This window comes from Artibeus jamaicensis, unplaced genomic scaffold (genome assembly GCF_021234435.1).
Source record: "Artibeus jamaicensis isolate MK-2021 breed Jamaican fruit bat unplaced genomic scaffold, CSHL_Jam_final contig_387, whole genome shotgun sequence".
Taxonomy (NCBI): Eukaryota; Metazoa; Chordata; class Mammalia; order Chiroptera; family Phyllostomidae; genus Artibeus; species Artibeus jamaicensis.
In genome coordinates this window covers 44,542,245-44,558,041 of record NW_026521812.1, presented here as the reverse complement: position 1 = coordinate 44,558,041, position 15,797 = coordinate 44,542,245, and positions in this window count along the sequence as shown.

The following is a 15,797-nucleotide window of genomic DNA, read 5'->3' as shown; positions in this document are numbered from 1 at the left end:
CAATGTGTTTTAATTTCCATTCTCTAGTGACAAATTATGCATGTGATAAGCATTTTGTTATATGCATATTTGTCATCCGTTTACTTTTCTGGATGAGGTATTTGTTCAGATCCCTTGCCTATGTTCCGGTTTGTTAACAGTCGGCCCTTGAACAACATGGGTTTGAATTCTGAGGGTCCACTTATATATGGATGTCTTCAATACATACTATAAATGTGTTATCTCTTCCTGGTGATTTTTCTTAATGGCATTTTATTTTCTTGAGCTTATTTGTTGTGAGAAGACAGTATATAATATATACAACATATGAAATATGTGTTAACTGTTTTTGTTATCAGTAAGGCTTCAGTAATGGTGGCCTGTGAGTAGTTAAATTTGGGGGGGACTAATGCTAATTCGCAACTAAAACCTGATGTCAGCACACCTGACCCCTGTATTATTCAAGGATCAACTGTACTTTTTCTTATTATTATAAAAATTCTTTAGTATTTTTTATTATAAGTGCTTTCAGATGTGTATTTTGCAAATATTTTTCCAAGTCTGTGGCTTGACTATTAATTCTATTACCAATACCTTTTACATAGCAGAAGTTTTGAACTCTACAAAGCCCAGCACATGTTTTTTATTTCATGGATTGTGCTTTGGGTATTAAAAATTCATCACCGAAACCAAGGTAATATGGACTTTTGTCCACATTTTTTTCTAAAATTCTTACAGTTTTCCATTTAGATCTATGATAAATTTTGAGTTATTTTTTATATAAAATGTAAGGTCTATGCTTAGATTCAATTTTTCACATATGAATATCCAACATTCTACCACCACTGATTAAAAAGATGATTCTTCTTCCCTCGAATTATCTTTGCACCTTTGCAAAAATATCAGTTGACTGTATTTGTGAGGGTCTATTACTGGACTCTCAATTCTTCTCCATAGATCTATGTGTATATTCTTTTATCAGTTCCATGCACTCATGCTTACTGTAGATGTTCCAGTGGTTTATCCTTGTGAGGGTTTTCATAGTTTGTGTCTTTCAAGGAATACATTCATTTTCATCTAACTTATCAAATTTGTATGTATAGAGTTGTTGATAATATTTCTTTATTATTATTTTACTATTCATTAAATCGGTAGTGATGAGTCTTCTTTCATTTCTGATGTGGATAATTTTTGCCCTTTCTTTTTCTGAGTTAGCTTTGCTAGAGATTTATCAACGTTATTGATCTTTTCAAAGAATTGACTTTTGATTTTATTTTTATTTGTTCTCCTGGTTTTTGTTTTCTTGTTTTTCACTCTAATTTTTTTGTTTAATTTTCTTGTTTTAGTCTTAATTTTCTTTTCATTTTCTGGCTCCTTAAGGTGGAAACTTAGGTTATTGATTTTTAGACCTTTTTAAATTTTCTAGTACACACACTTAATACTATAAGATTCTTTTCAAAAACCAATTTAACTGCATCCCACACATTCTGGTAAGTTTTCATCTTCATTTAATTCAATACATACATTTATAGTATGTATTGAATACATCCAAGTATAAGTGGACCCTCAGAATTCAAACCCATGTTGTTCAAGGGCCAACTGTAAACAAATTGAAACATTTTGGTCTCATTTTCATTTAATTCAAAACATTTTTCAACTTACTCTTGTAAATTCTTCCTTGACCTATGAGTTTTATGAAAATGTAGGGCTGAGCAATGGGGAAAAGGTGGGACAATTGTGAGTGAGTGAATGAATGAATGAATGAATAACTAAACAAATAAATAAGAAAATATATGGTTTAATTGCCAAATACTTGGATATCTTCCAGCTATTCTTCCATAATTTATCTCTAGTTTAATTCTCTTGAAATCTTAATATATACTTTGGTTTTTATTATTTAAATTTTTAAGATATGTTTTATGTCCCAGAATGTGATCTTTCTTTGTGAATATTTTATGAGAACTCATACTCTGTGCTGTTGTTAAACAGAATAATCTATAAAGGTCAATTGGGTCAAATTAATTGATGGTGTAGGTCACCAGTGTCCTTGACTGATTTTCACTCCTCTCTGTCTGTCAATTATGAGCACAGAGGTTTTTGAATCTCCAACTAATATAGTGAATTTCTCAACCCCTCTTTGCAACTCTCTCAGTATTTTTGCCTCATGTAAATTAGTTATGTAAAATATTTTAAGTTACCAAAGATTTAAAACAGAACAAAGTATTTTTAAAACCTTGATTAGCATCTCATAAACATAATGTAAGTGCTCTACTGCTATACTTGGAAACACTAATTTCAATTTATATTTTTGTTACTTCAAAAACCACACTATGAAAATATAATTTCTTAAAGTTATTTATAAATAAAAGTATAAAAGATAGTGTATGGGTTTTTTCTATTATAAAGTCTTCACATCTTTAAATACATTAAAATTCAAAATTTTTTATTAAAATGGCATATTACATGAGAAAGAGAGCATGACAGTAGGTCTTTTGAGTACTAGTTCTAAAATGCTGCATATTTACAAAAAATTATTTTCAGTAGAAAGATAAATGCATATAGGTATTTTAGATGAAGATATCTGTGCCTTTTGTGTTGAGATATAAGGATTGGTAATGTAAAATGACACCTTTATGAGTGGAAGAATAATTAAAGTATTCAAACTAAAGATGTAAATGTCAATATGACATTTTCTTTTCCATTTCTTTATCTTTTCTTTAGGTTTGTGAAGATGTTTTTATTAATCTGCTGTCTTTTTATCACCTGTATAGGGGAGAGTTCACCAGTCCAAATGCAATGTATGATCTTTCTCTATGTCCTGCAAATTTGACCTTCAGATATCATTAATCTCCTAATGAATGAGATAACAGGAAAACAGAATATCATCAGAAAGGGTGTTTTGAGAAAAAACATCATTTGCAAGTTAGTATTTTAAAATGAAATGTCACTGGTGTTACAATGAGCTCTAAGTTTCAAAGGTGATTGATCTAGAGTTAAAAATTAACAAACTTTAAATAAAACTTTTAGTGAATGGATTGCACATTTTTAAAACAAAGATCAATTGAAGCTATCTGAAAGAATGGTCAAAAGCATGCTTTTTATCCCTTGATTGACATGTTTAGTTCTCTAATCAGCGTATTATTCTTGGTGCCAGTCTTTTTGGAAAGCTGGTCCTGTTTCACATCTTAATTCTTCTGTGGAGCAGAATTAGTGACCAAACTGTCTCAATAATATCTAAATTTTAATTTACTATATTATATACATTACAAATTATAATTATAATGGCATTAACTCAAATTTATTTATATTGAGAATTACAATTCTGAAAAACTTCCAGTGAGCAAAAATATAGTCACTTAAGTAAGATAGTTTTATAAACTGAAAGAGAGAAATGACTCAGTTATTTGTAAGACAGAAAAAAAACTTTTCAGGTCTTTTGTTTGTATGTAGGTTTTGATGATCTGAATGATCTGTAGTAGGTGAGTTTGGAAGCTGAATCATTCTAGAGATAAGTTACTATCATGTGGATGTTATAGGATTGGGAGAGAAAGAAAAGGCCCTTGATGAATAGACTTTCTAATTGCTACTTAATTATGTGGTGTTGTATAAAAATTCCATGGTAGAAAGCATTCATAAAGTTATCCATACATGCTTTCTTTAATTTTTTTAATTTTAATTTTTTAATACATGAATTCTCACACGGCAAAAGAAAAGTAGACCCTCATCTCATGAACTGTTCTATTAGGTCAGCTGCAAAGAACAACCTTAGTTGGGAGGAGAGTTAGAGAAACAAACCCTGGAAGCCAAGATGAGGGTCTGGAGGACCCCACGCAAGTTGACCCTCGATGAAGGATTATGTGGGCAATGGTGTCTGACATAAAACCCACTTGTGATTTTGAATGGTTATAACAACCACCCTTCTTGTGATACTGTGTGCCAATTTTTCTCATTCTGAATATTTAAATTCTGTCATTAATGGCTTTTCTATAAAATCTACCCTAACAAGTTTGGTATAGAAGAAACATACCTCAAATTAATAACTCACATATGACAAACCCACAGCAAACATCATATTTGATGGTAAAAAGCTGGAAGTTTTTCTTTAAGATTGAGAATAAAATAAAAGTGCCCACTCTCACTACTCCTATTCAACAGAGTACTAGAGGCCCTAGCCAGAGAAATAAGGCAAGGAAAAGAATAAAGATATCCAAATTGGAAAAAAAGAAGTAAAATTGATTCCATATGCCAATGACATAACTTTACATATAGAAAACAGTAGACTCCACCAAAAATAAAATCAAAATACAAAAATCACTTGCATTTCTATACACTAACAACATATCCAAAAATAACCAAGCTCTTTAACAATAGCATCAAAAAACTATGAAATAGAAAAAACAATTTATCCAAGGAGGAGAAAAAATCTGTACAGTGAAAACTTTGGGATATTTATAAAAAAATGAAAGCATGTATAAATAAGTAGAAAATTCATGTTTGTGGATTAAAAGAATTAATACTGTTTAAATTTCAAATTACCCAAAGCCTTGCACCTATAGATTTAATGCAATCTCCATAAAAACTAGAATGGGATTTTCCACAGAAACAATAATAAACAATCCTGAGATTCAGATGGAACTACAAAAGACCCTGAATAGCCATAGCAATCTTGAGAAAGCCGGAGGCATCAAGCTTCTTGATTTCAAACTGTATTACAAAACTCTGGTTATTGGAAAGGTGTGATATGAGCTCTGAAACAGACACATAGATCAGTAGAAGAGAATAGACAGCCCATAAACCCATTGATATACAGTCAACTAGCATTTGACAAAGGAGCTAAAAATTGCAAAGGAAATAGTATAGTTTTTTTCAATAAATTCTTTGGGAAAACTGATAGTCACATGTAAAACAAATTAGACCTTTATCCTACACCATTCATAAAAAGTAACTCAAATGCATTAAAAATGTAAATGTAAAACCTGAAATCATAAAACTCCTAGAAGAAAACAAACTTAGGAGAATAAGCCCCTTGACATCAGCCTTGGCAATGATTTTTTGGATAGGATAACAAAAGCACCAGAAATGAGCAAAATGAACAAGTGAAACTACATCAATTTAAAAAGCTTCCACACAACCAAACAATCAGCAGAATAAATAGCCAAGCTACAGAATGGGAAAAAAATATTTACAAACATACAGTGGGTTAATACCTAAAATGTATAAAGAAGTCATACAAATCAATAGTGTATGACTAAATAATCCAACTAAAAAAATAAACAGATGACCTGAATAGATATTTTTCCAAAGAAGACATATAAATGGCCAACAATATGCAAAAAGATGTTCAACAGTACACATATAGTAATATTTTGTATACATAATTATATATACTGTACATATATAAATTTATTTTGCAAAAACATGGATAGACCCAGAGGCCACTATGTTGTGTGAAATAAGTCACACTGAGAAATACTGTATGATCTCATTCTATATGGGACCTGAAGGGAAGCTAAACTCAAGGAAGCAGAGAGTAGAATGTGGTTGCCAGGGGCTGGGATGTGTGGGGAAAATGGGGAGGTTTTGGTGAAAGGGTACAAACTATCAGTCATAAGGGGAACAACTTCTAAAGATCTAATATTCAATTATGGTGACTGTAGTTAATAATATTGTGGTATATACTTGAAAGGGATTAAAGACTATGCCTTAAATGTTCTTACCACACACAAAAACATGTAATTATATGAATTAATAAATGCATTAAGTAACCTTATTGTGGTAATCATTTTGCAATTTTGCAATTAAATGTATAAAATCCTTACATTGTTTTCTTAAAGTTAAACCATGTTACATGTCAATTATATCTCAAAAAAAGCTGGAAAAAGTCTATTTCACCCTGAGGTACAGATTTGAAACTATGTAATTTTTAACTGTTTGTCCCTAGACTTACTTACCTTGATAACTCTTTGTAAAGCTGTTAACTTCCAAGAATAACTCTCCAGATCATTACACCCTTTTTTTAAAACACAATTGAACATTTAAAAAATTTTACATTTTATTTCAATTAGTATAGTAAATTCCATAGGAAATTTTACTTAATTATTAATTATTCTCTATAGTGAGTGGGTAGCTGAGTGAAAATATCTAGTCAAAAACAAGAAAACCATTAAAATACCAAATCATTGCTGCTCATAATATCATTTCTCTTTGAAAACTGCAGTGACCATAAATGAGACTAAACATTTTTTCAAAAATCATGGTTGGAACCTTGTATACCTTCTTCAGTAGGAATCCAAAGCCAAGCTCCAGCGTAACCCACAGTTCCTCTGAGATGCAGTCGTCACAAACTAACTGCATTTAGATGACTTGGTCAGGTCAAAACACAAAACGTCACAGCAAACTCCTGCAGCATTCCACCCAGACTTCAGTTGTATCTGCCAAGCAAAATAGCTCACCCGAGGTCAAAGGAAAGCAAAGATTTATTAGGGTAGGCTCATGTTATTGCCCAATGGCCTGTCATCTCTCATAGTTTTCTTTTTTCCTTTTATTTATTATTGTTCAGTTGCAGTTGTCCAGCCTTTCCCCTCTTGCTCACCCCCGCATCCCTCTACTCCCGCAGTCGATTGACTCCCCCGCATTGTTCGCGTCCATGTGTCCTCTATTCATCCTCCTTTGCTTGCCTCTTCCCCTTCTTTACTCCTGTTACTTTTTTACTAAATATAATCAAAATAGTTCATTCTTAAGTTTTGAAAAATGCATAGAGTTTTGTAATCAACATAAAAAATGAAAAGTATTATCAGCCCCCGTTTTGTCCCATTTCCTTTGGTATCCAACCCCTCCCGAAACCCCTAGGACAAGCACAGATCTGTTTTCTGTAACCTGTACATTTTGCCTTTCCAGAATATCGTATAAAATAAATCAAATAATATATAGGATACGTGAATTGATCAGATATGTGTTTTAAAAACATTTTTCCCACTCTGTAGCTTGTTTCTTTATCCTCTTACAGTATCTTTTGTAGAGAAGAATTCATTTGAATGAATTCCGTTGTATTATTCTTTTCTCTATCTAACATTGTTTGGTTTTGTATCTAAGAAGCCTTTGTGTGGTCAAATATTTTCTCACTGAAGTTTCATAGTTTGAGGTTTTATATTTAAGTTCATACCAATTTTAAGTTAATTTTTATACATGACACAAATTATGGTTGAGATTTGATTTCTGCACATGGATGACCAGTTTTTCTAGCACACTTGTTGAATAGACTATCCATTTTCCATTGACTTACCTTTAGAAACTTTGTCAAAAATCAAATGACCATACATGTGTTGCTTTGTTTCTGGACTCTTAAATCTGTTCCTTTCATTTTTGTGTCTCTTCTTTCACCAGTACCACACAATCTTGACTGCTGTGGTTTTATATAAGTCTTAAAATCAGGAAGAGTAATTTCTCCAAGTTTGCTTCCCCCACCACTCCCCGCCCTGCTGAATTGTGTGAATAAATCTGGTGGGCAAATTCTTGGACAAAATCTAGTGGACAAAAATTGTGTGGACAAATTCTTTGTCTTCCCACATTAAAATCACCTTGTCAGTTTCTATTTTTAAAAATTTCAGATTTTGGCCCTTGCAGGTGTATCTCAGTTGGTTGAGAGGCCTCCCGTACACCAGAAGGTTGGGAGTTCGATCCCTGGTCAGGGTGCATGTGGGTAGCAACAAATTGATGTTGTTCTTTCATATCTCTTCCTCTCTCTCTCCCCCAACCCTTAAATCAATAAACATGTTAAAAACTTGTTTTAAAATTCTCATATTTTTTTGAAATTTCATTGTATCTATAGTTTAGTTTGGGGATAATTGGCATCTTAACAATATTGGGTCTTTCTATCATTATGATATATCTCTTTTTAATTAGTTCTTTGATCTTTCATCATTGTTTTGTAGCTTTTAGCATACAGATCTCACATATATTTTGTTACATTTACATCTAAGTAATTTATGTTTTTGGTGATTTATACACTGCACTATTCTTATTTTAATTTTCAATGGTTTATTAATATATAAAGAAATATCATTGATTGTCTCATATTAACATTGTACCCTATGACCCTCATGTAAAAAAAAGGTTTATAATTCTGAGACCTGAATAAAAGGTGTTTTGCTAGAGAATTCTGAGAATCTTCAACTGACAGACTCGCAGGATCTTCTTGACCGAAAACAGCAGCTTTTTAGAGAAGAGTAGCTTTCTTTTCCCTGAATACCCTGCAGAGTTGTTCCCTAAGGAATAATGCTTGCCCTCCTCCACTTCCATTTCTCTCACCCCTCTCTGCCTCCAGGTCAGAAACAAGCGTCATATCTCAGTCCAATCCAAGTATAGAAATAGAGTTCATTTCTGGGAAGACATAGATTACATACAGAAGACCTTTCATAAGTAACCTGTTACTCATATTGAGTAAAACTAACCCTGTGGGTTAGCAGGTCTACCCTATATTTATTTCCTTCATTCCTAAATGCATATATTTTGCAACTGGCAGAAAACTCAGGCTTGTTCTTTTACCTGCATTATAAAAACCCCACCCCAACCCTCAGTTAAGGCAAAATAAAATTGCAGAAGAAAATATCAAAATCTTAAAGAATGCAGAGAAGATGGTCTCCACCATTTCTTGATTAAAGTCACTAGCACCCTCTTCAAAAACCAGATTGATTATGGTGAATGACAGTAGACTACTATAAACTTATGTAATGCTAATGGATGGCAGTTGACATACTAGATGTCTCTACTGAGACAATCTCCACAGCTTCTGACGCTTTGTATACAGTTACTGATTTGGGAAATGGCTTCTCAAATATAACAAAAAGGAAAAACAGAAGCAGTTAGCTTTAACACGGGAATGTGAAAAACATACACTCACTGCCTTAACACAGGACTGTGTAAAATCTCCACCTCTCTGTCAAAAAATAGTCTTGGGGATTTTATGTGGTTTGACATTCTGTAGAATGCTATACTGGTTCATTATATGGATTGTGTTACATGTATTAAATGCAATGCATATGTTGTCTCCCACGACAATATATTTCAGAGTAAATCCATACATCTAAATGAAAGCTAAAAATAAGCCTAGTTAGAGTCTAAATGTTTCTTAAATCTTTAGAAAATCTTTATGTTTTTTTTAAGTTGGTTATCACATATTTAAATAGTTTTAAAGGGGAATCCTTCTGAAAAAGCAATGGCTTTATGAATAAAGAGTAAATTAAATTTTTAAACACTCATAACTTTTTTTGATGCTTTCTTTTTTACTGGGAAATAACTACATATGCTAACAAACAACAAAGTATTCTTCCTTCCAAAATCTCAAAAATGTGTATATTAAGGTCCAGCATATTTAACAACTTGTTTGAAAAAGAATGGGGAGAACTGCCTGATATATTAGTCTATATTTTGGCATGAATAAAGTTTATCACTGATTACAGTGATCCTTCCATTTGTGCAGTTTGAATTGCATGTAATCGTAAGGTTTGCGTCACAAATATGACCTTTCTGTCATCTGGCAGAAGAAATCTGATTATTTTTAGCAGTTTCAAATATCAAGACTTTTATGGTTTTCTTTTCAGGCCTGAAAAACAATAACATACCTTTCTAAAGAAAAAAAAACCTAATTTATATATATTTGACTCATAACAACATAAGATGCCTCACTGTATTTTTTTTATTGTGTTAAGCTCTTTTTAAAAAGTGTATGTTAAACAAAGACCAGCAAGTTATTTGGCATTTGTATTTGACTCTCCACCAGGTAAAACCAGTGGTTTCCTTTGAGGTCCCTCCCTTCAATATCATGCCTTCTCAGTAAAAATTCCTTCCATCAAATCACAGAAAGATCAAAAAGCAAAGGGATTTTAAGGACATACATAAGGTAATAAGCTTTGTTGGGTAGCTCTGTGCCCTTTGTCTACTTTCTCCATCAGAGCACTCAGAGTTGGGACATCTTTCTTGGGACGTGTCTACTGCATTGACTCCAGGTTTATTCCTATTAATTCTCCACTTGGGTAGATTTCCACATATGGTCAACCCTACTGCGTCACTTGGGGCTCCCCTTAATTTCCACATTGTTGGTTAAATGTAGTTTTTAAATCAAGAGAAATTATTGATTGAATAATTTATGTTAGAAAGTCCCTCATGGAGACATTACTCTAAAAGTCAGTTATTTTCTTGTGATTCCATTATGTTATTGCTTGTATTTGTGTTTTCCCTGTGTGTTTCTTGGAGGAAGTGTCCTGTAATGTTGAGGGGCAGAGGTGTGGCTGTGCTATTCACTCAGGGACTTTGGATAAGCCGCTTAAACATTTTGCACCTCAGTTCACGCATTTATAAAGTAAGGGCATGAATAATACTTATTTTACAACGTTATTGTGTACACTAAAAAGAAAATTCAGTAGTTGTGCCTGGTATATTGATCAGCTTATTACTTCCTCAAAAAGTATTGACTTCTGTGATCATAATCATTGTAAGTAATGTAAATATTAACTTCAGCTTTTCAGTTACGAAGGTTCTCAGACCTAATTTGATAGAACACTGAGCATTAAACTCTTGAGAGGAACCTGGGGATCCCAGCGGAATTGTGGAGGCATTTGTCCTTTCCTGAAATTGCTGATGTTGAGCATCATGTGGCAATGGTGGGAAGCCAAGGTCCAGGAATCACAGATCCGAGCCTATCTATCAGGTTTCTCATAATCAATAGCTGAATGAAAATATTACTATGCCTTTTGTAGACTATTAATTTTTAAATTAAAAGGTGGGTTCCAAAGAAGATGCATATGTTGTACTTCATCTAATCTAAAATGTTATTGATTTTAAGATGAATCATTATTTTATCTAATTATTTTAAGATGAATCATTATTTTACCAAGGAGAGAGAGCTGAAGCACCGCCAAATAAACTATTTCACAATGCTAAGACATCATTGTTTGGATTATTTTGATTTTAGGGATGTTAATTGTGGAAAAAATATGCCTCTTAATATTTGAATTGCCAGTGTTAATAAAGATTACAAAGATTAGGCCAGGTAATATATCTATTGAAGAATAATTATATTTAAATTTTTCTCTTTAGATTTTGAGATGCATGAGCATAGGAATTAAGCCTCATAATGTTAATAATAATGCTAAGGCATGTATAAGCACCCACTAGTTTGTTGAGTCTGTTAATTAGTTGACAGATAAACAGAGAATGTATTGGACATAATTTGACAGACACTGTTACTCTACTAAACAACTGCGTTTTTCAGACAACCTTATGTCACTGATGCTTTAAAAATCAGATCAATTTACATCAAAAGCCCTTTCAATTCCAATCACTTTTCATCACAGCCATGAGAGATATCCCTTTGCCTTGGTAACCAAAGCCTTAGTTGATCTCTTGATCACCTCTGGGTTTGGTTCCTCTTTGCTCATAGGCTGTAAATACTAAAACCAAAGTAAAGAAAGTCTCTGGGACAATTTTTTGCCCCACTCCTAAAATCAGCCTTTTTTATAATAAGCCTTGGTTTCTGTATTGGAGAATGGTATTAGAAACCAAATCTGGGTGTTAGGTGTACTTGTTGCTAAGAGAATTTGATTGTTTCTAGCCCTCTCTGCTGACACAGAAAAGAATTATGTATGTGTATACTAACCAGTGTGTATTCATATCTGTAAGTGTTTCTACTTGTAACCATCTGAATCTGCATATTAAGCAAATCATGGCTTCATGCTGATGTGTCCAACTTCTATCCACTCCCACATGGATCATTCTAGCCTCCTTGTTTTACTTCTTGCATATCTATTTAATGTTCGGTTTAACTGAAGTAAGCTTGATTCTCAAATGTGTTCTGTATTCAATTCACTGAAATTATCACGTACACTGAAGCCTCTGAAAAATTCAATGCTTGTGAGAAAATAGGAGTAGAAAGACAGATACCATGCTAATCTGATCATGAAGAGCTCTTGAACCCTGTAAGTATTTTGTGGATCACCCGGGCTCTCCAGACCACACTTTGAAATGTGCTCCTTATCTTGTCCAAACATTTGTCACTCAATGTGATGTTGAGTCCAACTTGGTATATTTTTCTCATGTTACAAGGAAGAATGCAAAGATGCCCTTTAAAAGGGTAGAATTAGATGGATACTTGCTGCCAATGAAATGGGATTTATTTGTTATATATTTGGATCATCATGATTTCATTTACCTTCCAAAGGGCTGGTCCAGCTTGTTCACTGACAAAATATAGAGAGGTCAGAAACAAATTGTTGGAGGTGGTTGTTTTGTATAAAAAAATTTGAATTTTCTTAAAACTTTGATCACTTGACTACATCATTTGACTGTATTCATAGATGTTCATAATGAAATTCACTCAGAAAATAAAGGAGCACTTCATTTTTCTCAATGTCATTCTCAGAAAGGCTCTTTAGGCAAATGATCACTTTGTTGGATCTCGTTTGTTCCATCAATGAAAAAGGAGGTACATAGAGGATTATCAATCTAATCATATTTTAGTGTGCCAGATACTTTATTTAGCTTTATATTTTCCCAGTTTATGGGGAAAGAGATTTTGCCATTATAACACTTAAACTTTACAGTTTGTATTCAGAAGGGAAATTGATTGATAACTCATTATTGTCCATTTTCCTCACTTCTACAGTCTGATTATAAGTGACATTTACAAAGAAGAGCTGCTTCATTAACCACCTAAGTGCATCATAATTCTGTGTGCATTTTGCAGAATTTAGACAAGCTTGACTTTAAGACTGGAACATTTAGAGAACTTCACATATTTTACCAAAATCAAGTATCTATACTAGAGATGAAATAGAATTTAGTAATTATAAGGTATAAAATACATACCAGAGAAAATGAATTTGGACTCTTATGCCTGTATTGGAAGGGCTTGTAAAAACTTGTGTTAACAATACATGAAGACATTTCAGAAAGATTTAGTCATCGAAATAGTTTAGAAGCAATGCATTAAAAATTTGAATTTAAAAAAATAAACATTCTTGTAATAAATTCTTCTATAAATATTTGTGAGACTAGAATTACCCACATACCAAAACCAGAAAAAGATATTACAAGAAAATAACACTGCATCATGAAAATCAAAATTCTAATAGGGTATGTGTATGTAGTGAATGTATTTTGCATGCAAGAAGATGAATTTGGTAGGGCAAGACTGTAATTTTAAGATTGAATATTTGTTTCTCCCTAAATTCATATGTGTTGAAACCTAATCCCCATTAAAATGGTATTAGGAGATAGGGACTTTGGCAGGTAATTAGGTCACAAGGACCAAGCATGACTATTGGGATTAATGCCCTTTTAAAAGAGACCCCAGAGAGCCCTCTTCCTCTTCCTGCCATGTGAGGACACAATAAGAAGATGTCCATCTGTAAACTAAGAAACAGGCCCTTACCAGATACCCATTCTGCTGGCATCTGGATCTTGGACTTCCCACCCTCTGGAACTGAGAGAAATAAATTTTTGTTGTACATAAGATGCTCAGTCTATGGTATTCTTTGTAACACACAAGACAGACTAAGACAGCCACTGTTCTCACTATATTTTTTTGCTTAGGGAATATAGCTATTTTTATAGACCTTTATATTTCCATTAACATGTAATGAGCTATTACTGTTAGTTTTAGTGAATTAATAAATCAATTTTAATAAACTTTATTCAAGTATATTATATTATTTGCCCTCTGAGTCAGCAAATTGAGATTTGGACCCAATACATTTGTTTATTTACCTATCTCTAGTACCTGAAACAATGCCTAGCATTTAGTAAAACCTCAAGATGTATTTTCTAATAAAGTCATTGAAAGCAGAATAACCCTGATAAAACAGACCTAATATTGTATTTGAATAACAAAACTTACCTCTAAGAAACAATAAAGTTTTAGGCAGCAATTATACCTAGGGGAAAAGAAAAGTTCAGTCCAATCTAAAACACAGGTATTTAATAAAGGAAGAGTGGATGCTTTGGTCTAAAGAAAAACAGCCTGATTTGAAAATGTTAAACTTGAATATGATTCTAGACTACATGAAGAACATACGGAAGGTCAATAGACATGTGAAAAGATGTTCAACATCATTGATCATCAGAGAAATGCACATTAAAACCATCATGAGATACCATCTCATACCTGTGAGAATGGTTATCATCAATAAATCAAAAACAAATAGTGCTGGTGAGGATGTGGAGAAAGGGGAGTACTTCTGTTTTATTGGTGGGAATGCAGACTGGTGCAGTCACTGTGGAAAGCAATGTGGAGATACATCAAAAAATTAAACATGGATCTGCCTTTTGACCCAGTGATCCCACTTCTGGGAATATGTCTGAAGGAATCCAAAACACTAATTTGAAGGAACATAAGCATGTTTATGTTCATTGCAGCATTGCTTACAATTGCCAAGTTATGGAAGCAGCCTAAGTTTCCATCAGTAAATGAATGGATAAAACAACTATGGGACCTTTACGCAATGGAATACTACTTGGCTATAAAAAAGAAGAAAATTTTACCCTTTGTGACGGTATGGATGGACCTGGAGAACATTATGCTAGGTGAAATAAGCCAGGCAGAGAAAGATAAATACTGTATGACTTCACTCATATGTCAAATCTAATGAACAAACTGAACTAACAAGGAAAATGGGGACAGACTCATAGATAGAGAGCAGAATGACAGCTAGGAGGGGGATACATTAGGGAATGGAAGGATTGAGGAAAAAGGACTCATGGACAACAGTATGATGATTGCTGAGGGAAGGGATATAAGGGGACTAAAGGGTAATAGGAAAAAATACAATAAAAATTAAATTATAAATAAATAACTAATAAAAGAAAATAGACCTGGAATAATAAGACAAACTTAATAAGAGCAAATAAAAGTGACAAGATAAAGAAGAAAAAAACTGTAGTCTCAGCTTGGAGACCAAGAGATTAGGGAAGCTGAGAGGACTTTGAAGAGACTCTTAATAGAAGCCTACATTGTTCTAGGACAGTTTTAATTAAAAGACACTTAAGGAGGCTGCTGGTAAGAGAGTAAAGGAAAGCAAGGGAAACGTTATTAGTACCAGCAGGAAAGGTCACCTTGTACTGTGGAGGTGGAAAGTTTGGCAATACTCTTTCTGCAGTAAGGTATAAAAGGGAAATCAACTCAATGACTTAGCCAAGGAGAATCCCCAGCAGGATATTGAAAGTGACATCAGGCTTTATCTTAATATCTATGATTAAAGTACAAGAAAGATGAACTAAGTAGTAAACTGTTAAGTATAAAGAGCCTGGGAACTTCTGAGTTCAAAAACAAAACTGTTTCTCATTTTTAGCCACTCAGTATGACAATCAATTTTCAAGTTAAGAAATGGTTTCAGAGCAAAGATCAAACCCAGAACTGGACTATAAAATCCTCTAATACATGAGAGATCTCTGAGGCAATACCTCGTAGAAACTTCCAGACATGTAAAAAAAAATTTCCCTTAAGAAGCTTCAGTGTGTCTCACAGTTTCTCTCTATTTAATAATGACATTTTAAGAATTCTAATACTATTATTATATGGCAATTTCACAGGGAGTCTAAGATATAAAAGAAATTTGTAGATGTGACTTTTTGTTGTTGTTAAGACTCCTGAGGAATAACTGTATTTCACATGAAAATTATGTGGTTAAAGAGCAGAGTGTCTATTTTCCGAAGTCGGACACAACAGCAATTTCCATCCCATTTGCTCTTACAATTGGACATTGAAACTATTCCCATCAAATGATGTGATTCATGGTATCACTCCTTGAACTTGGGCCAGACTTAAT